Raw genomic sequence first — 23,214 nt, forward strand, 5'->3', positions numbered from 1 at the left:
ATCTAGCCATGTACTGATGGACACAGGTTGATTCTCTATGTTGGCTATTGTGAATACTGCTGCAATAAACATGAGAATGCAGATATCTCTTCGACACACTGATTTCCTTTCCTTTGAATATATAATATTAGCAGGATTGCTGGATCATATAGAGCATTGTGGCGTGATCTCGGCTCACTGCAACCTCCCCCTCCCAGGTTCAAGAGAATCTCCTGCCTCAGCCTCCCGAGTAGCTGGGATTACAGGCGCCCGTCACTGTGCCCAGCAAAATTCTGTATTTTTAGTAGAGATGGGGTTTCATCATCTTGGCCAGGCTAGTCTCAAACTCCTGACCTTGTGATCCACCTGCCTCGGCCTCCCAAAGTGCTGGGATTATAGGTGTGAGCCACTGTGCCCGGTCCAGTGGCTTTTTGAGGAACTGCCATAACTATTTTCCATAATGGCTGTACTAATTTACATTCCCATCAACAGTATATAGTAGTTCCCTTTTCTCCATCTTTTTGGTAATAGCCACTATTTTAACTGGGGTGAAATAGTATCTCATTATGGTTTTGATTTACATTTCTAGATGATTAGTGACGTTAAGCAGATTTTCATATACTGGTTGGCAATTTTACATTTTCTTTGGAGAAATGTCTATTCAGATCAAGTACCCAATTTTAAAATCAGACTGTTTTTATGCTGTTGAAATATTTCAGGTCCTTGTTTATTCCAGATATTAATCCCTTGTCAAATGAATAGTCTGCAAATATTTTCTTCCATTCTGCAGGTTATCTCTTCACTGTTTCCTTTGCTGTGCAGAAGCTTTCTTAACTGGATATAATCCTATTTGTCAACTTTTGTTTTGTTGCCTGTGCTTTTAAGGTCTTATCTATAAAATCTTTGCGCAGACCAATGTCCTGAAGTGTTTCCTCCATGTTTTCTTTTAGTGGTTTCATAGTTTCAGGTCTTACATTTAAGTCTTTAGCTCATTTTGAGTTGATTTTTGTATATGGTGAGAGAGAGGGGTCTAGTTTCATTCTTCTCCATGTGGCTATCCAGTTTTCTCCGCACATTCATTGAAGAGACTGTCTTTTTATCAATGTATGTTTTGGGTGTCTCCGTTGAAAATCAGTTGGCTGTAAATGTGTGGATTTATTTCTGGGTTCTCTATGGTGTTTCATTGGTCTATGTGTCTGTTTTTATGCCAGTGCCATGGTGTTTTGGTTACAACAGTTTTGTATACTTTCAAGTCAAGAAGTGTACTGCCTCCAGCTTTGCTCTTTTTGCTCACGATTGCTTTGACTACTCAAGGTCTTTTGCGGTGCCTGCCATACAAATTATAGGATTGTTTTTTCTAAAGAAGTCTGTGGTAGACAAACTCGTAAAATGGCCACCAATTACTCCAGCCTCCTGGTGTTCATGCTTTTGTATCATCTCTTCAGTCTGACTATGGACTGGCCTAGTGATTTGCTTCTAACTAACAGACTATGGCAAATGTGATAGATGCCACTCCATGATTATAAAAAAATTGTGACTTCCATCTTCCTAGGAGACTTGCTGCTATTCCCTTCTCAGCTCTGTGATGTTGAAGAAGCTACATGGAAAGGAATTCAGAGCAGCCTTCAGCCATCAGCCAGTGAGAAACCAAGCCCCTCAATTCAACATCCCTTCAGGAAGAGAATTCTGTCACCAACCAAGTTAGTTTGGAAACAGATTCTTCCTCAGCCAAGCGCTAAGATGAGACACCAGCCCTGGCTGACACCCTGACTACCTCCTGTGAGACACCCTGAAACAGAAGACCCATCTAAGCTACGCCGATTCCTGACCCATGGATACTCATGCCATAATAAAAATATATGTTGTTTTAAACTGCTAAATTTGTGGTAATCTGTTACGCAACAATAAATAACTAATGTACCCTACATGGAAATCCTGCTGAATAAACTGCCTGGCAATTTCCTTTTTTTATTTTATTTTATTTTTTGAGACGGAGTCTCGCTCTGTCGCCCGGGTTGGAGTGCAGTGGTGCGATCTCAGCTCACGGCAAGCTCCGCCTCCTGGTTCATACCATTCTCCTGCCTCAGCACCGCCCCCCGCCGAGCCCCTAGTAGCTGGGACTACAGATGTCTGCCACCACGCCTGGCTAATTTTTTGTATCTTTAATAGAGACAGGGTTTCACCATGTTACCCAGGATGATCTCGATCTCCTGACCTCATGATCCTCCCTCCTTGGCCTCCCAAAGTGCTAGGATTACAGGCGTGAGCCACCATGCCCAGCCTTTTTTTTTAGTTTTTGTTTTTTTGTAGAAACAGTGTCTTGCTGGCGGGGCCTGGTGGCTCACGTCTGTAATCCCAGCACTTTGGGAGGCCAAGGAGGGTGGAGCACATGAAGTCGGGAGTTCGAGATCATCTTGCCCAACATGGTGAAACTCTGTCTCCACTAAAAATACAAAAATTAGCCGGGTGTGGTGTCAGGTGCCTGCAGTTCCAGCTACTCTGGAGGCTGAGGCATGAGAATCGCTTGAACCCGGGAGACGGAGGTTGTAGTGAGCCAAGATGGCACCACTGCACTCCAGCCTGGCAACAGTGCCAGACTCTGTGTTGAGAAAAAAAAAAAAAGAAACAATGTCATGCTATGCTTGCTATGTTGCCCAGGCTGGTCTCTGACTCCTGGCCTCAAACGATCCTCCTGCCCTACCTTCCCTGGAACTCTGCCCAGCCAGGATTCTTAAATCAAATTTAAGGATTTAAGGATTCTTAAATCAAATCACAGTGCTGGAACTGTGCCCAGCCAGGATTCTTAAATCAAAATATTTTTCCCTTTATTTATAAATATTTATCCAAATATTTATGGGGGGAAAAAGTCACAGATCACATGGCGGCCAGTTCTGCTTTAGCTAGCAGTGGTTCCCAAACTTGTCTGCCCTTTTTTTTTTTTTTTTTTGAGTCAGAGTTTCACTCTTGTTGCTCAGGCACGAGTGCAATGGTACAATCTTGGCTCACTGCTACCTCTGCCTCCTGGGTTCAAGTGATTCTCTTGCCTCAGCCTCCCGAGTAGCTGGGAGTAAAGGCATGTACCACCACGCCTGGCTAATTTTGTATTTTTAGTAGAGACACGGTTTCTCCATGTTGGTCAGGCTGGTCTTGAACTCCTGACCTCAGGCCTGCCTCGGTCTCCCAAAGTGCTGAGATTACAGGCGTGAGCCATGGCGCCCAGCCTTGTCTGCACTTTAGATCATCTTGGGATCTTTTAAAAATTCCAAGATCCAGGCCATACTCTCAGGGCAATTAAATCACAATCTGCTGGGGAAGGGAAAGAGACAAAGGCATCAGTTTTCCAAGCTCCACAGGTGATTTCAATGTGAAGCTAGGTTTGGGAAATTACTGAGCTAGAGTTTTATCTGTGTGATCAAGAAAAAGTTAATTTAAGATGACAGAGAGAGAGGCAGCTGAATGAGAACAACTATATACACCTGCCCTTCTCTGAGATTGTAAGGTAGCCTTGATTTCCCCCCTGCAATGTTATGAATTCTGAAAACATCAGCGAGAAGGCCAAATAAATGCTTATTTTCCTTTCTGGATTTATCCATGCCTCCATTCGCCTCCAGAATTATCGACAACTGAGAAATTCACCTTTTCATCTTTTCTTGGTACTTTTCATGGAACCAATAAAGAATTCTGCCATATTACATGTATTCAACATAACTAATAAGACTGACTCGAATGTTTTTTTATTAAGCAGATCTTATGTAATTTAGTCAGTTTTGATCCAACCCACACGCCAAATGCAGCTTGCCAAAGTAAAATACCCTATGGACATTAGGATCAAAATGCCTCCGTTTTAAAAAGTAAAGTCTATTTGTAATCCAATCCTTTAAGTTGAAATTAGGCCTTTTAAAATTGAATTTCACGTATTCTACAGAATCAACAGACCTGCTTAAGAACTCTCTGACCACTCTCAGAAATGTTAGTCAGTAGGACCCCTTTCCATTCCTCCCAGGACCTAGACAAAAAAGAAAAAGGGCAAGAGGAAGAAGAGAAACATCAGAAGAAAAGACTAAATATAAATCCAACAAACCTATTCAAAATAAATTTTTGTGATTGACCAAATTCCTTCCCTCTACCACTGTTTCTGCTAATTTTACTCTAGAAAGAGTTGTAAAAGGCCAGGTGCTATGGGTCATACCTGTAATCCCAGCACTATGGGAAGCCAAGGTGGGTGGATCACCTGGTAAGGAGGTAAGGAGTTCGAGACCAGCCTGACCAACATAGTGAAACCCCCCCATCTCTACTAAAAATAAAAAAAATTAGCCAGGCATGGTGGTGCACACCTGTAGTCACAGCTACTCCGGAGGCTGAGGCAGAAGAATCGCTTGAACCTGGGAGGCAGAGGTTGCAGTGAGCTGAGATTGCACCACTGCACTCCAGCCTGGGTGACACAGCGAGACTGTCTCAAAAAAAAAAAAAAAAAAAAAAAAGGAGTTGTAAAAGACAGATGACTTATCTACAATCTCTAGTCCAGTGGCTTCTATTAAGGAAAGCTTATAATCATCAAAGAGGCTCAATATACTTTTGAAATACCACAGTACTGGTTACACAGGTGTGTTAATTTTATAATTCATTAACTTTATAATTTGTGTGCTTTTCTTTGTATGTTACACATCAATTAACACATTTTTACAATAGATACATTTGTCCTGGGCAGAATCTCTGAAAGATTCTAAGTAAGCAGGTATCAGAAATAGTCAAGGTTACATGACTTGCCCTAGGTCACAGATGCAGTTAGCTACAAATGAAGTCCTTCATATCACTTTCCTACTCTTTCTGTTATAAATTGTAAATATGTTGATATTATTATACTTTTTAATTTAACATTTACTTTCCTACTTAGACTCTGAAAAAAAATAAGTATTACAAGTGAGAACTGCAAAAAAGTAAACAGAAAACACATGTCCTGGTTTCATAACTGTGCACTATTGAAGCTGTTGTACCATCCATATGAGGAAATTAAATAAAGCCTAACACCCATGCAACCATTTCTTAACCTCGATATCCTTTTTTAAATGCTTTCAATGTAGACATATGTCAAACTACTAGTACAAACTGTTAGTAAAATCAACTGTGTACCTATTCAGATAGACTAGCATTATTTTTGATATGAAAATATAGGGTGATAGAATCGAAAGAAGGCTAGGTTGAGCATGGCAGAGTGGGTTTTAGTCATGGCTGTCCCATGAAGTTGTTTTATGATTTAGGGCAGGACATAATCTCTCTGAGTCTAAGAGTGTTAAAATGAGAGGATGGGGTCAGGCGCAGTGGCTCACGCCTGTAATCCCAGCACTTTGGAAGGCCGAGGCGGGCGGATCACAAGGTCAGGAGATCGAGACCATCCTGGCTAACACAGTGAAACCTCGTCTCTACTAAAAAAAAAAAAAACAAAAAAAAATTAGCCGGGCTTGGTGATGGGCGCCTGTAGTCCCAGCTACTCAGGAGGCTGAGGCAGGAGAATGGCGTGAACCCGGGAGGCAGAGCTTGCAGTGAGCAGAGATCGCACCACTGCACTCCAGCCTGGGTAACAGAGCGAGACTCTGTCTCAAAAAAAAAAAAAAAAAGAGAGGATGGAACACCAGAGCCAGGACTAAAAAGAATCTCAGGTTTCTTCCAGATTTAAGAAAACTCAAGGACTATTTAAAAACAACAACAACAACAACATATATATACACTTTTAAAATGCATTTTACAAATGATTATCTCTATTCAAATATGTTTAAAGTAGCTTTGTCAAATAAAAATACTAGAATTCCTCTGGCACCTGCTTCATAAATACAAACATATTCTTCAGCTTGTATCAAATGCAAACCTCTGATTTGTTGTCTAGGTGCAACAACCTCTCCCTCTCAGTTGGCTAATAATAACATTGTTGATTCTTTATCATCATGAGACTCCTGCATGCATTTTAAAAACTTCATATTATGAAACAATTCAGATTTACAGACATGAGTTATTTTTATGGGAAATATGTATCTCTCAATATGTAACAGAAGTCTCTCTTAATTTCTTTTTTTTTTTTTTTTTTTGAGACGGAGTCTCGCTCTGTCGCCCAGGCTGGAGTGCAGTGGCCAGATCTCAGCTCACTGCAAGCTCCGCCTCCCGGATTTACACCATTCTCCTGCCTCAGTCTCCCGAGTAGCTGGGACTACAGGCGCCCGCCACCTCACCCGGCTAGTTTTTCGTATTTTTTAATACAGACGGGGTTTCACCGGGTTAGCCAGGATGGTCTCGATCTCCTGACCTCGTGATCCGCCCGTCTCGGCCTCCCAAAGTGCTGGGATTACAGGCTTGAGCCACCGCGCCTGGCTGTCTCTCTTAATTTCTAATCTACTGTAATTTGAAAACTTTTGATGGATGCATTTATCTAACTACCCTTTACCAACTACCTACTAGCACTCTGCTAGGCACTTTGCTATTCCTGAAGTTAATTGAAACAACATTATTTCATGAATGCCTCAATCTGAATATTACATTTATAGTACTTAAAAAATTAGGTTGGCCTTGTAACCACATAATCTTAAATGTTTCAGGATAACTTATAAGACATTGTTAAAGTGTCTAAACAAACAGTTAAATGCCCACTGTTAAAGACGATTTGCCTAGGCATAACTATTAAGATCCAATTTCATCCTTCCTATACCCTTTCATGAGATACTTACAAAATTATTTCATGCTGGCTGGGCATGGTGGCTCACACCTGTAATCCCAGCACTTTGGGAGGCTGAGGCAGGAGGATCACAAGGTCAAGAGATCGAGACCAGCCTGGCCAACATGGTGAAACCCCGTCTCTACTAAAAACACACACAAAAAATTAGCTGGGCATGGTGGCATGTGCCTGTAGTCCCAGCTACTTGGGAGGCTGAGACAGAAGAATCTCTTGAACCCAGGAGGCAGAGGTTACAGTAAGCGGAGATCGCGCCACTGCACTCCAGCATGGCAACAGAGGGAGACTCCATCTTAAAAAACAAAACAAAAAAACCAAAACAAAACAAAACAAAACAAAAAAAAACACAACTATTTCATGCTTCCTAGCTTCCTATTCTCAGATCTGGGGCTCCCAAGGGAAAATCTGTACAGCCCTCCAGCCATATCAGAGAAACTGAGTGCTCTGAAGGGATCAACAAAATGCCTGTCAAGGCAACTGGCATTTCTTTTTTTTTTTTTTTTTTGAGACGGAGTCTTGCTGTGTCTCCTGGGCTGGAGTGCAGTGGCCGGATCTCAGCTCACTGCAAGCTCCGCCTCCCGGGTTTTACGCCATTCTCCTGCCTCAGCCTCCGGAGTAGCTGGGACTACAGGCGCCCGCCACCTCGCCCGGCTAGTTTTTTGTATTTTTAGTAGAGACGGGGTTTCACCGTGTTAGCCAGGATGGTCTCGATCTCCTGACCTCATGATCCGCCCGTCTCGGCCTCCCAAAGTGCTGGGATTACAGGCTTGAGCCACCGCGCCCGGCCCGGCAACTGGCATTTCAATACAACAACCCTGGTTTGCTCTTCTTGGTAGGGATAATAGACTATTTAAGGGATTAGGGAATATTAACATTAATTTTTAAACTTCAGTCCTAACTTCTTAGTACAAGAAACAAAAGATAAATTAGTAAAACATGAAACTTGAGATTTCCAAAACCACTCATTCCAACACATATAATAAACATATTATAAACTGTAAGTCAGAGGCTCAATGAGATTTTTCCCATCTTGTTACATACCACAGTAGGCACATAAAATAAAATACAGAGAAAACTACTTTATACATCATGTTCTAATTATGAACACCACCACACTCTCAATCATAATAAAGCTACGGTCAAAAAACAACACAGGTTAGGAGCATCAATCTTCTAATCCATGATCTAAATATACAAATGACAGTGAGAAACTGACCAAATTCTACAACATTCACAAAACAAGTTTTAATATTCCCTAAAAATAACTGGAGAACCTGAGCAGAGTAAGAACCAGAGCTTAGCAATAATCTGGTCCAATATCTTCAAGGAACAAACAGAAAAATCAAGGCTCAAGTGAACAATTTGTCCAAAGTCTCTTAGAAGTAGGAAAGTCATTTCATATGTTATATAATGAATGTTGTCTTGCCATGAGACACTGATGAAAGACAACTTAAAGAAGTCTTTCTGCTTCTGTTAGCTTTCTCTATGACAAGAATCAAATCATGCCATCTAGGTTCTAGTCAGGGAGGTCCTTAGGCCATCATTCTCAGAATTAGCCAGTGTTTCTTCTCCCTTATCTTAATATGTTCATAAAGACAATGCTGTCAGGATTTTTGTTTTGCTTTGCTTTATGCTCTTGTAATTGTCGCTTTTTTTTTTTTTTTTTTTGAGACGGAGTCTTGCTCTGTCACCTAGGCTAGAGTGCAGTGGCGCAATCTCAGCTCACTGCAACCTCCACCTCCTAGGTTCAAACGATTATCCTGCCTCAGCCTCCTGAGTAGCTGGGATTACAGGCACATGCCACTGCACCCAACTAATTTTGTATTTTTAGTAGAGTCAGGGTTTCACCATTTGGCCAGGCTGGTCTTGAACTCCCGACCTCAGGCAACCTGCCCGCCTCAGCCTCCCAAAGTGCTGCGATTATAGCCGTGAGCCACTGCGACTGGCCAACTGTCACCTTTTAAATCAAATACTGAAGCCCTAAGACCAGCTTTCAGGTCTTGCAGCTACCATTTCATCATTATTCATAACCCAGATGAATACACTGACTGTGCTTAGCAAACCTCCAGATGGAACAGTATTACGTGGATGTACCAGTATTTTCAAATAGAGAGCATTCAAATGACTTGGTGCAATTAGGATAGCATTTTTTCTTTTCTTTTTTTGAGACGGAGTGTTGCTCCGTTGCCAGGCTCGAGTGCAGTGGTGTCATCTCAGCTCACCGCAAGCTCCGACTCCCAGGTTCATGCCATTCTCCTGTCTCAGCCTCCCAAGTAGCTGGGACTATAGGCTCCCACCACCACACCTGGCTAATTTTTTTGTATTTTTAATAGAGATGGGGTTTCACCATATTAGCCAGGATGGTCTCGATCTCCTGACCTCATGATCTGCCTGCCTCAGCCTCCCAAAGTGCTGGGTTTACAGGTGTGAGCCACCGTGCCCGGCCAGAATAGCATTTTTTTGAAGTTCAAAAGAGATCATTTAAAAACTAAAAAATTGGGCCAGGCATGGTGGCTCACACCTGTAATCCCAGCACTTTGGGAGGCCAAGGCGGGCGGATCACGAGGTCAGGGGATCAAGACCATCCTGGCTAACACGGTGAAACCCTGTTCCCTATTAAAAATACAAAAAATTAGCCGGTGTGGTGGCAAGCACCTGTAGTCCCAGCTACTTGGGAGGCTGAGGCAGGAGAATGGTGTGAACCTGGGAGGTGGGAGCTTGCAGTGAGCCAAGATTGCGTCACTGCACTCCAGCCTGGGTGACAGAGTGAGACTCCATCTCAAAAAAAAAAAAAAAAAAAAAAAAAAAAAAAAAATTGAATATTGTGCTTACCCATAAACAATAAAGAAAATATAATTTTTTTATCAGAAGAAGAAATTTAATGGCAGGATAAACTGGTTCATTTATGCTAAAAAACAAAGAAATAAATCTCTACCCAATTTAAAACAGAGAAAATAATATTATAAATGAATAATACAAAAACAGAAATAAAATATAGAAGAGGCCATGCATGGTAGCTCACGCCTGTAATCCCAGCACTTTGGAAGGCCAAGGCAGGAAGACTGCTTGAGGCTACAAGTTTGAGATCAGCCTGGGCAACACAGAGAGACCTCACTTCTACAAAAAAAAATTTTTAATTATGGCCAGTCACAGTGACTCATGCCTATAATCCCAGCACACTGGGAGGCCAAGGTGGGTAGATCACCTGAGGTCAGGAGTTGGAGGCCAGACTGGCCAACGTGGTGAAACCCTGGTCTCTATTAAAAATATAAAATTAGCCAGGCTTGGTGGCACAACCCTACAATCCCAGCTACTAGGGAGGCTGAAGCAGGAGAACTGCTTGAACTCAGGAGGAGGAGGCTACAGTGAGACGAGATCGCACCATTACACTCCAGCCTGGGAGACAAGAGTGAAACACCATCTCAGAAAAAAAAAAAAACAAGCTGGGCGCGGTGGCTCATCCCAACACGTTGGGAGGCCGAGGAGGGTGCATTGCTTTAGGTCGGGAGTTCCAGACCACTTGGCCAACATGGTGAAACCCTGTCTCTACTAAAAATATAAAAATTAGCCAGGCATGGTGGTGGGCACCTGTAATCCCAGTTACTCGGGAGGCTGAGGCAGGAGAAACGCTTGAATCCACGGGGCAGAGGTTGTGGTAAGCTGAGATTGTACCACTGCACTCCAGCCTGGGCAACACAGCGAGACTCTGCCTTAAAAAACAAACAAACAAAACAAAAAAAAGGCTCATTTTGGAGATAACTGGAGAAAGATTTAATGTTGGATAATATTAAGAAATTACTGTTTTATTAGTTGTTAATAATGGTATTGTGTTTATGTAGAAGAATATCCTTACTTGTAAGGAGATGACGTGCTAAAATATTAAAGGGATAGTATCATGATATCTTCATTTTTAAAAGGTTTAACATAATAAACGTTATTAAGCATATGACAACATGTTGAACACAGATGGTAGGTATAAGGGTGGTTCACTCTACTGTTATTTCTGGGGCTTTTTGTATGTTTGAAAGTTTTTTTTTTTTTTTTTTGAGACGGAGTCTCGCTCTATCGCCCAGGCTGGAGTGCAGTGGCGCGATCTCAGCTCACTGCAAGCTTGGCCTCCTGGGTTCACGCCATTCTCCTGCCTCAGCCTCCCGAGCAGCTGGGATTACAGGCGCCCACTACACGCCCGGCTAATTATTTTTTTGTATTTTAAGTAGAGATGGGGTTTCACCGTGTTAGCCAGGATGGTCTCGATCTCCTGACCTCATGATCCGCCCGCCTCGGCCTCCCAAAGTGCTGGGATTACAGGTGTGAGCCACCACGCCCGGCCTCAAAGTTTTAATAAAACATTTAAAACATCAAAAAAGCCCACAAAACTGAAGACCTGCTATTACACTAGAAGAAAAAATTTATGAAATTCAATCTGAACTAGTAGCTAGTGGCACTATAAACTGGTAGTTGTTCTAAAGAATAATCTGACAATGTGGCTAAAAAGTGATAGCCTCAGACCTAATCAAATCATTTTAGGGAATATATTCTAAGAAAAAACTGGAAGAAAAAGATCTCTAAAAAGATGTTACAGCACTACAATTTAGAATTGTAAAATAGGGCTGGGTGTGGTGGTTCACTCCTATAATCCCAGCACTTTGGAAGGCCGAGGTGGGCAGATCACGAGGTCAGGAGTTTGAGACCAGCCTGGCCAACATGGTGAAACCCCGTCTCTACTGAAAATACAAAAATTAGCCAGGCATGGTGGCGCATGCCTATAATCCTAGCTACTCAGGAGGCTGAGGTAGGAGAATTGCTTGAACCCGGGAGGCGGGGGTTGCAGTGAGCTAAGACCACGCTACTACACTCCAGCCTGGTTGACAGAGTAAGACTCCATCTCACGTGGGGAAAAAAAAAAAAAAGAATTGTAAAATAGGAATAAAAATGAACTGAAAATCACCCTAATGCCAAATAACCAGAGTATTTTAAACTTTAGTTGTTATATATCCATTAAAAATGATAAATATAAAGACGTGTGGAAAAGTACGTCAATATATTGCCAAATGAAAGACTAAAAAAACCTTTATATGAATTAAACTAGTAAAGACTGTATGAACATGAAAATGACTCAGAAGTTACGTATTTGCAGTATTTAAACATAATTTTTTGTTTTGTTTTTTTGAGACGGAGTCTTGCTCTCGTCACCCAGGCTGGAGTGCTATGGCATGATCTTGGCTCACCGCAACCTCTGCCTCCCAGGTTCAAGCAATTTTCCTGCCTGAGCCTTCCAAGTAGCTGGGATTACAGGCGTGTGCCACCACACCAGGCTAATTTTTGTATTTTTAGGGGAGATGGGGTTTCACCATGTTGGTCAGGCTGGTCATGAACTCCTGACCTTAGGTGATCCACCCGTCTTAGCCTTGCAAAGTGCTGGGATTATAGGTGTGAGCCACAGTGCACAGCCTTAAACGTAATTTTAAAAATTTCATGGGGACACATGCTATTAGAGGAAGTATAAACAATGCAAATATAAAATCAGGAAGAATGCCTAGGCACAAATAAAGAAAAGCACCTGAGGGCTATTACTGACCACAATTTGAATGAATATTCACAATTTAAATCCTGTCCTATCATGGACAAGGCCAACATAGCTACCATTAAAAAGACAGGCTGGCCGGGCGCGGTGGCTCAAGCCTGTAATCCCAGCACTTGGGAGGCCGAGATGGGCGGATCACAAGGTCAGGAGATCGAGACCATCCTGGCTAACATGGTGAAACCCCGTCTCTACTAAAAAATACAAAAAACTAGCTGGGCGAGGTGGCGGGCGCCTGTAGTCCCAGCTACTCAGGAGGCTGAGGCAGGAGAATGGCGTAAACCCGGGAGGCGGAGCTTGCAGTGAGCTGAGATCCGGCCACTGCACTCCAGCCTGGGCGACACAGCGAGACTCCGTCTCAAAAAAAAAAAAAAAAAAAAAAAAAAAATACAGGCTGAGCAAGTGGCTCAAGCCTGTAATCCCAACACTTGGGGAGGCAGGAGTATCGCTTAAGCCCAGGAGTTTGAGACTGGCCTGGGCAACACAGGAAGACCCATTCTCTACCTCACCACCCCCACCAAAAAAAAAAAAAGCCAGGTGAGGTGGTGAACACCTGTAGTCCCACGTGTTCACTCAGGAGACTGAGGTGAAAGGATCGCTTGAGCCTCGGAGGTTGAGGCTGCAGTGAGCCATGATCACACCATTGCACTCCAGCCTGGGTGACAAAGCAAGACTCTATTTTTTTAAAATAATAATAATTTAAAAATAAAAAGACACAGAAAAAGAGCATATCATTAGCCTGGACAATACACAGTCTTCCTCAATTCTATTTGTTAATTTAAAACAATACTCAGTTTTCTTCAATTCTTTCCAATATTTTTTTAAATTATGGGAAAACTGAAGAAGGTTCAGAGAAAAACCAAGAGGTAAAGAATAGGATGGAAAAAAAGTAATTTTGAAGAACGGTCTGAAATCACATGAAGTGTGACAAGACTATTAACACTGAAATATCGATGGGGAGGCTTCTGAATGGAGACCCTGAAAAGCTGATGTATCTCTCAATGCCCACAGATGACTCACCAAGAAGAGAAGGCTAACAAAATCCTCAAAGTTTGTTGTTTTACAGAACAGAGATTTCTTTACTGTGCTGGCAAAAGTTACCGGCATAGGCAAATGAGGGAGGCTGGGTGTCTTAAGTCATTGACCATCTATTTTTCTACAGGGTGTTTACTTATCCATGATCACCTGATCATATTAGAATGTCTCTAAAACTTGACTCAGTTACTCAAAGCTTGAATCAATTATCTACCATTTCAAAATTCTGCAGTGCCATCCTGCTCCCACACACTGCTCACTCAGCAATATTCAAATGTCTTAGACCTGCCATCCAGGGCTCCAAGAAAGTACGCTGGCTTCACTTCTCCACAACTCCTCAACACACCAGCAAATCAGACTTCTGAGTATTTCATTACCTAAATATTCCTTACATTTTCCTATGTCCACCATTCTTCTGGTTACTCTCTCCTTAATCCCACTTGCTGCAATCTTACCCTTCCATTTTAATAAATTTTAATTTAATGCCTCTATGTTATCTCAAACACTAGCTGTTTTGTGTTGAATTGTAGCCCCCCATCCCGCCCCTGCCAAATATGTTAGTCTTAACCCTCAGTACCTCAGAATGTGACCTGATTTGGAAATGGAGTTGCTGCAGATGTAATCAATTAAGATGAAGTTACTGGAGTAGGGTAGGACCTACTAGTGTCCTTATAAGGGAAATTTGGACACAGAGACACACAGGGAAAATGTCATGTGACAACAGAGGCAGAAATTGGAGTGATGCAGCTACAAGCCAAGGAGCACCAAGAACTGATGGAAGCCTCAGCCACCCAAGTAGCTGGGATTAGACACACATGCCAGCACGCCTGACTAATTTTTGTATTTTTAGTAGAGATGGTATTTCACCATGTTGGCCAGGCTGGTCTCAAACTCCTGAACTCAAGTGATCCACCCACCTTGGCCTCCTAAAGTGTTGGGATTACAGGCATGAGCCAGCTACTTGGGAGGCTGAAGCAGGAGAATCACTTGAACCTGGGAGGCAGAGGTTGTAGTGAGCCAAGATTGCACCACTGCACTCCAGCCTGGGAAAAGGAGTGAGACGCTGTCTCATTTAAAAAAAAAAAAAAAAAAAAAAAAAGCAGCTGGGTGCAGTGCAGTGGCTCACACCTGTAATCCCAGCACTCTGACAGGCCAAGGCGGGTGGATCACCTAAGGTCAGGAGTTCGAGACCAGCCTGACCAATATGACGAAACCCCGCCTCTACTAAAACTACAAAAAAATTAACTGGGCGTGGTGGTGTGCACCTATAGTCCCAGTTATTCGGGGGGCTGAGACAGGAGAATCACTTGAACCCAGGAGGCGATGGTTGCAGTGAGCCAAGATCTCACCGCTGCATTCCAGCCTGGGCAACAGAGTTAGGCTCTGTCACAAAAAAAAAAAAAGAAAGAAAGAAAGAAAAGAAAAAGAAAATGTACATAAATGGGTACTATTGAACTGATATTCAATAGATTCAATATCAGTAAAGGAGCTGATTAATGGGAACTTTTGTTGCCTTTGTGTATGGGGCGGGGAGTTGCAGCTGGTTAATGCTAAATATAAACTGAAATATCTATTTAAAGTATGAATACCCTCTGAATTTGGTGCTCATTAATATTAACTGATATAGTTAATTTATTAACTGATAATGAATATTGTAACTGACATAGAATACACAATTCATCATAAGGTAAAGGTGTGGTCCTGGCCTTCTGCTTTATTGAGCTTGTAATCAAATAAAGCATATGACCAATCCTAGGGCTGCATTACTACTGCCATCAAAGCCATAGTATTTCATTTGTATATACATCTAAATATAACTCTAGTTATTTACTAATTAATTCAGAACGTTTATTGAGCTCCTAGGCAGCCACTTTACGTCCTTTTTAGAATAAGGTGAGGTAGAAAAAGATCACATTTAAAAAAATAAATGAATATGACAGACATCAAAATAGGCAGACACTGGAGCCGAAGGGAGGGAAGAGGGAAGGCAGAGACAGACAACAGCCCAGTCCTAAAGGAGCACCCATCTAATCTAGTGAAAAGTAAGAGAGTACTAGCTCCATACCTCTCCTTTCTCCCCATGCCGATCCTACACTTCACAATCAGGCTTCCTTTCCTAATGTACAGCTTTCATTAGATCACTGGCGAAAAACATTCGATGACTTTCCACTACTTAGTCAATCAAGTCCAAACTTCCCAGCTTGGAATAGAAATGGGGATTCAAAGCCTTCCATGATTTGATTGTATGGTATATGCAGAGATTAGGAAGACAAGCTTTGAAATTAGACTACCTGGACTCAAATATTTTCTGTATCAATTGTTAGCTCTCTTCCTCATTTTATATGTAAAAAGGGATTAAAAACCAGTGCCTACCTCTTCAGGTTGTTGTAAGGATTAAATAAAATGCTACTTATGAAATGCTTAGCACATTATCTTGCAAATAGTAAGCATGCAAAAACTGTGAGCCATTGATCAGGCATATGGCTTGCACCTATAATCCTAGCAATTTGGGAGACCAAGGCAGGGGACCACTTGAGTCCAGGAATTAAAGACTGCAACGAGTTATAATCACACCACTGCACTCCAGCCTGGGCAACAGAGTAAGACCCTGGTTCTATTTAAAAACAAAACATAACAAAACAAAAAAACCCTACCCAAAGCACACTGGGGGAAAAAAAAGCCACTACTACTATTAATTTTTTTAAGTTTTATTTATTTATTTTAGGTTTTATCTATTATTGTTGCTGTTGTTCATCTCCATTTCCAGCCTTAATTCCAAAAACACCCTTATAACAATCTTGGTCTCCAAGCAAAGTGGACTCTTTACCATCTCCTAAATACCCACCTCTGTGCTTATGCTTTCACTCAGCCTGAAAATACAGCACTGTCTCATCTCCAAGTATTAAGATACTAACTATTCTTGGCAGTTTCATTCACAGGCCACCTCTTTCAGGTACTATTCTCTAGTATCCCAGCTCCATAACACATTACAGACATTCCTCAGCATACAAACCTTGGCTAGATTCATCCTGGTATCTTGCAGAGTTCTAGCCAGTTTCCAGTATACATGGTAGGGCTCAATAAATATTTGAGAAAATAATACCTGTATTTCCTTTCTCCTCCAACCACTCTCTTGGATAAGAGCTCCATATTACAAGTAAAAAGAGTTCTTCTAGAGTATTTCATAAAGCTGGCTGGCTAATTTTCTATTACCAATGTGGTAATTTTCTAATACAGTATCTAACACATAGTAGATGCCCAAATATTCAAGGAGCTAAGCTGAATTTCACCTCATCTTTTAATTTCAATTATCATTCTATTCATTATGATCAAGTATGGCTCATCCTTAGAAATACATTTTAGTATTTACTTGCCCACAAACTCATCTGTCAATTTCTGGCCATCCTCCCCTTATCCCAATATGTCATTTATTGGTTTGGGGGAGACAACATTCAAAACCTCAGTAAAGAAAGAATCAGAAAATTAAATGTCTACAGGGCCATAAAAACAAACAGCAGGCCAGGCGCAGTGGCTCACACCTATAATCCCAACACTTTGGAAGGCCGAGACGGGCGGATCACAAGGTCAGGAGATCTAGACCATCTTGGCTAACACTGTGAAACTCCGTCTCTACTAAAAATACAAAAAATTAGCCGGGCATGGTGGTGGGCGCCTGTAGTCCCAGCTACACGGGGGGCTGAGTCAGGAGAATGGCGTGAACCCTGGGGGCGGAGCTTGCAGTGAGTGGAGATTGCGCCACTGCACTTCAGACTGGGCGACAGAGAGAGACTCCGTCTCAAAAACAATAAAAAATAAATAAATAAAAAAACAGCAAAGCAAGAGAGCAGTGCAGACTATGGAGAACTAGGAAACACATCCCACCTAAAAGTTTCAGCTGGTTACTGCTATAAGTGAACATGGGCTTGCTGTTCACAGATCTTCCAATTTTTCAAGGTTAAGTCAGAAACTCAGAAGTCTGTGTACATTTTTAAGACATTAAAAATACTGTGTAAACCAAACAAAATATGTATACAGGTCAAATCCAACCACAGGTTGCCAGTTTGCAACCTCTGCTACAGAAGTTCTCTGCAAAAGTGATGGCGTGAGAAGAGTTCTATCCTAGCAGATAATCTAAGGCAGCCCCTAAAACTAAGCAGCTTCTTGGAAGCATCTCCTGCAACACTTAGCCCAACTCAACCATTCTGATTGACCTGAAAACCAAATTAATTTGACAATTTAATTAAACAAAGTGAGCCCCTACTCTGTACCAGGTGCTGAGGAATCAGAAATGAACAGTAGTGCTAAAGAACACTTAGTATTTATTGAGCATATTCTAGATGTCAAGCACTATTTTACACGTTATGTATATTGACTCATTTAATCCTCACAAAACCCTATGAGATTACTATTATCCTTAAAGATGAGGAAACTGAGGCTCAATGAAGTTTTATTTGTCCAAGGTCACACAATCAGCAAGCAGCAGTGCTTAATAAAGATCTCAGACAGACTCCACCAAAAAAAGCTCACAATTTGAAAGCAAGCACCATTCAATAAATGATCCTGGGATCACTGGTTATACATAGGGAAAAAAAATGAAACTGGACCCTACCTTACACTACACATAAGAATCCATTCCAGATACATTAAAGATCTAACCATTGAAAACAACAGAGGGATTCCAGAATATAAAGAATAATTGCAGACTGGGCACAGTAGCTCACACTTGTAATCCCAGCACTTTGGGAGGCTGAAGCAGGTGGATTGCTTGAGCTCAGGAGTTTGAGACTAGCCTGGGCAACATGGCGAAAACCCACCTCTACAAAAAATGCAAAAAGTAGCAGGGCACAGTGGCGCATGCCTGTGATCTCAACTGCTCCAGGAGGCTGAGGCGGGAGGGCTGCTTGAGCCCAGGAGGTTGAGGCTGCAGTGAGCCGAAATTGCACCACTGCACACCAGCCTTGGCGACAGAACGAGACCCTGCCTCAAAACAAAACAAAGAATAACTGCAAATCTTGAAGGAAAAGATTGATAAAGTTGATACTAAAATTCAGAACTTTTTAACAAATGACACCTTAAACAGATTTTTTTTAATAAGCAACAGGCCAGGCGCAGTGGCTCATAACTGAAATCCCAGCACTTTGGGAGGCCAAGACAGGTGGATCACTTGAGGTCAGGAGTCTGAGACCAGCCTGGCCAACATGATGAAACCCCATCTCTACTAAAAACACAAAAATTAGCCAGGTGTGGTGGCACATGCCTGTAGTCCCAGCTACTTGGGAGGCTAAGGCAAGAAAATCACTTGAACCTGCGAGGCGGAGGTTACAATGAGCTGAGATGGCACGAATGCACTCCAGCCTGGGCGACAGAGCAAGACATGATCTCAAAAAAAAAAAAAAAAATTTAAAATAAGCAAGAAACTGGGAAATCACATCTGTAATACCTATCAACAACAAAGGATTAATAATCAGAATCCATAAAGAAATATTTTATAAAAGACAACTCAGTAAGAAAAATGGCAAAACAAGCCCAAGCATTATCTAATCTGTGTAAAGCTGGCACTACCACAGTTACCACACAGTACACTCCAGAACAATAGACCTTGCCATCACTGACTGATATAAATATTCAGGGGTCTGTGTTGTGCTGCAGGTACACAGTGCATGGGTAATCCAGCCCAAAGGCCAGAAACAAGACGCGTATTCATTCTCCATCATCATATAGACATTGGATGGCAAATTAGAGGTTGAACATCCAACCCTCAGACACATAGAACAGAGGTTGGCAAGTGTTACTGTAAAGAGTATTTCCAGCTTTGTGAACTGACACAACACATCTCTGTCATGACTACGCAACTCTGCTATTGGTACCATAAAAGAAGACAGGGACAATATATAAATAAATGAGTGTGGCTGTATTCCAATAAAACGTTATTTACAAAAACAGACGGTGGGCCAGATTTGACCTATGGACCACAGTTTGTTGACCCCTGACATAGACAGTTGTGCTATTTCTACACTATAGGTAGGATACTTCCCACGTTTTCGCCTGTCTTTTATGTCTGCTGACACCTCTGATTTCCTTAACCAAAACTACACCACACTTGACAGCAACTCTATTATTCTGCCAAAAAAACCTTTTCGCCCTTATTATCAATGAGAATTCTCCCCTTATTTTCCTTTCACTTTTTAAACCTCTTTTGACAGCCACCACCCCAAACCAGAAATCTAAAAAACTCCTCCCTTTTACCATTCACAATGTCAATCGTCAACACCTGCAAATTCTAACTCCGATCAATGCCCACAGCCTCTGCCTTAGTTCAGATCCTCATTACTTCTAACTGTGCTCAATGCCCACAGTCTCTGCCTTAGTTCAGATCCTCATTACCTCTCTGGTCTTTGGTCTACCCTCCTTCCAAAGAACATCCATTTACCTCCTAGAAATTAAACCTCCACCCCATACTCCCCTTCTCGAAGATCTTGCATGCCTCTCTCAGCTGAGGTTTCAGTCCAAACTCCTTAGCAAGGTCCTTCACAACCAGGTTCCTAACATGGTCTTCCTAGTATCGTCTCTGGCCATGCTTTCACACACATTCTATGCTCCAGCCACATTCAGTTATTAACACATTCCCTGAAAACGTATCTTTACCTGAAAGGCCCTTCTCTCCATTTCACTGGCAAACTCCTGTATCTTTCAGGACACATCTCAAATGTCACCCCTTCACAACACCTTCCCTGATTCTTTGAGCAGAGATACACCCATCTCTGTGTCCTTACAACGTTTAATAACTCTTCTTTGGTGTCGACCATCCTGAACTATGATTGCTCACATGTCTGCTTCACTCATAGGGCTGCACACCCAAAATGAAGTGACTCTGCCTTAAAGACCTCTGAATCTACAGAGCCCAGCATAATGCTTGATATGCAGTAAATGCCTTGAGGCACAGTAAATGTTTGCTGAATGGAAGACATGCCTGGTAATAGGAGGGTTTCTTAACCTGGGGTTCACAGACAGGAGTCTATAGATAGGACGTCAGTGGGGTTTGTGAACTCAGATAGGAAAAAAAAATCTCTTTTCTTAATCTCTAACTGAAAATTATTATTCTATTCAAATATGAGTGTAGGTAACATACCATTCTAGTATTAGCAGTATCTATGATTCTGTAACAACAGAAATCTCAAATATCTATATCATACTACAGTTGTTGCGTATAATCTTGAAGTAGGCTTTATGTGCATCACGTCTTTGAAATTGTAATTATTGGATCCATCACTAAATCTGATTTCTTAATGTGCTGATAAACAAGTGTATGAATATTAGATTTGTATATTTTGGAAACTATATTTCCATATAATTGGTGTTCCTTATAATCCAATGTACTTTATTTTATACAACTAAAAAATATTATTCTGAAAGGGGTCCATGGCACAGATAAGGTCAGGTCTTCCTGCATTAGAAAAACCCAGAACAGGCTGGGCACGGTGGTTCACGCCTGTAATCCCAGCATTTTGGGAGGCCGAGGTGGGCAGACCACTTGAGCTCAGGAGCTCAAGACCAGCCTGGGCAATATGTTGAAATCCCATCTCCACAAATTAAAAAAAAAAAGAAAAGAAAAACCCAGAACAAATGAATTGTGTTGCGGTATATACATATGGTATTGACAATCTTATTTTATATATGCCCTCATAACCTTTCTGTTCATTAATTCTCTTTGATTATATGGGGCCCTGGACCTATTTTCCATGACTAGTTTGCATATTTCCTTCAGAACTCTCCCATAGCCCGTGCGAACTTTGAATTCTTCTCTAACATGATCCAACTTCAATTAACAAAACAGACACTCTGGGTCTCTACAATTTTTCACTTTTCTTTTTTAGGATTTTGTGTCCCGTTGTGGTAAACACCTAGAAGAGAAGAAGTATTTCTTTTTTCTTTTTTTTTAGACATTGTCTTACTCTGTAACCCAGGCTGAAATACCATGGAACGGTCACAGCACGGCTCATTGCAGCCTTGGCCTCCCAGGCTCAAGCGATCCTTCCACCCCAGCCTCCTGAGTGGCTGGGACTAGCAGTACAAGCCACATGAGGTGGCTAATTTTTTTTATTTTTTTGTAGAGATGGGGTCTACCAGCTCCTGGGCTCAAGCAATCCTCCCGCCTTGCCCTCCCAAAGTGCTGGAATTACAGGCATGAGCCACTATGGCTGGCCGGAGCATCTCTTAAAACTCTACAAAGTTAGAAGGTCTCAAAGATAACTTCTTTGTACAATTAGAGATGAGCCAGGAAATACCAAATAACTGGCTGCCTACCCTCTTTTGTATTCCCTTCAGCCTTTGTATTGCCAAAGTCATTAAAGGAACAAAACAAATTTAATAGTTATCTGGTATATACTGTTATGCTTCACTTCTTATTGTTTTTGTTTGTTTGCTTTTAGTTTCATCACAAGAATGTTATGCTTCATTTCTTAACACCTTTCTCCTAGCTAGCAAATTCCTTTAAGGCAATGTTTAGTGAGGAGGCAGCTGACCATTTCCAGTAGCCCCTCTGCTACTAACTTGTAAGATCTTGAAAAGTCAACTTTACCTTTCTATGTTTCAGCTAAAATCACTACCTGATTTGAAATCTTTACTTGATCTCTCAGGCCTTTGTAGTTTTTATACATTCACTCTTCTTCACCATTTTACTGGCTTCAATAACGCCTTTCGGATGACCTCTCCAGGTGACCCTGCTCTTAAGCTGTGGGCTGTCCCCTTCCAGGGAAGACACCTTGGGTCACCGCCCCCAAACAGCCGGGTCCCTCCTTTTAAAGACACACACAACTCCCTAAGTTGATAAAGGTTCTTGCCTTTCTTGCCAACCAGTTCCACTCTCTGTGCCTCTTTGGCCGGTCAGCTCCTGCACCCAAACCTCAGTCCCCTTTTGTCCCCCTTTTCTCTCATCAAACACCTCCTTTTTCCTGTTGCTTTCCCCAATAGGGGGTGGAGGATGCTTGGAACGTAAGTCTTCAGAGCCTTGGGAGTTATACAGCTTTGCAAATCAGCCCCAGTACCCCAAGGACTGCCCCAATCTGATACCAGCGTCTGTACCCAAAGGGCCCTCATTCCTCATCAATCACCCCCTTCCTTCCCCGCAAAGAACTGCTCCAGCCCTGACAGCCTAAGCTTGGCCCCCAGGCCTCCACCCCAATCCCCAGGTCCTACCTGCACTAGGGCTCTAACACCGCCTAAGGCCTAACCCAGTTCCACGTCCTGCCATCCTCTCAGCCCATGGACCCCAATCCCGGTTCCTTTCGGATCCAGTGTTCCTTCTCCGCGACCCTGACCACGACTCCACTACCGGCTCCCGCCTGTTCCCCGGGCCTGGAGCGCCACCCCGTGCAGACCCCGGCCAGACCTGCACTCCCTCAGTGCACCAGCCCCAGCGCCCAGCACCCTCCCTACCCGGCCGGGCCGCCGCTCCCTCCAGCGCCCCCGCCCGCAGGCCTGGGGCCCGCTCCCCAACATGGCGACGGGGACACAAGCGCGGCGGGCGGGGCGGCTCCGGGCCGGGCCCGCACTCAGACCGTGCCACTCGGTCGCCCGGCGCCATTTTCCCGCGCCGGGCCCGGGCGGCGCCTCCTCCCCGCGAAGCCAGCCCGACAAGGACCGCGGACACCCGGCGGGCCCACCCCTTACGGGCCCGCGCCGCTGTCGTCTCACCTGAGCGCGGCCCCGGCCCTCCCGGGCGGGCCTTGGAGCGCCGGCCCCGGCCGTGCGTGCCCGCCGCCCTCCGTGCGTCCGTCCGTCAGTCCTCGCGTGCGCCCGTCTGTCCGGCCACCCGCGCCCGGCCGCCCGCAGCCCGACCCGGCAGGGCCTCACGGAGCCGGCGGGGAGGGGGATGGGCCGGACCGGGCCGGGGAGGGAGGGG

At 43.1% G+C, this 23,214-nt stretch overlaps 1 protein-coding gene across 8 annotated transcripts in view; it reads right to left on the minus strand.

Annotated features, from left to right (window-relative positions):
- NCOA6 (nuclear receptor coactivator 6) overlaps positions 1–23,214 on the minus strand; it is a 119,208-nt gene extending 95,994 nt beyond the window's left edge. For 7 of the 8 annotated variants that reach the window (XM_023220486.2, XM_023220485.2, XM_023220491.2 and 4 more), the window contains exon 1: positions 23,007–23,214. The gene's annotated coding sequence lies outside the window, so the exon portion shown is untranslated. Of the gene's footprint in view, positions 1–3,915; positions 3,986–23,006 lie in introns of all 8 variants that reach the window. The other variant, XM_023220483.2, reaches the window with a different exon arrangement.

Source organism: Piliocolobus tephrosceles, chromosome 20 (genome assembly GCF_002776525.5).
Source record: "Piliocolobus tephrosceles isolate RC106 chromosome 20, ASM277652v3, whole genome shotgun sequence".
Taxonomy (NCBI): Eukaryota; Metazoa; Chordata; class Mammalia; order Primates; family Cercopithecidae; genus Piliocolobus; species Piliocolobus tephrosceles.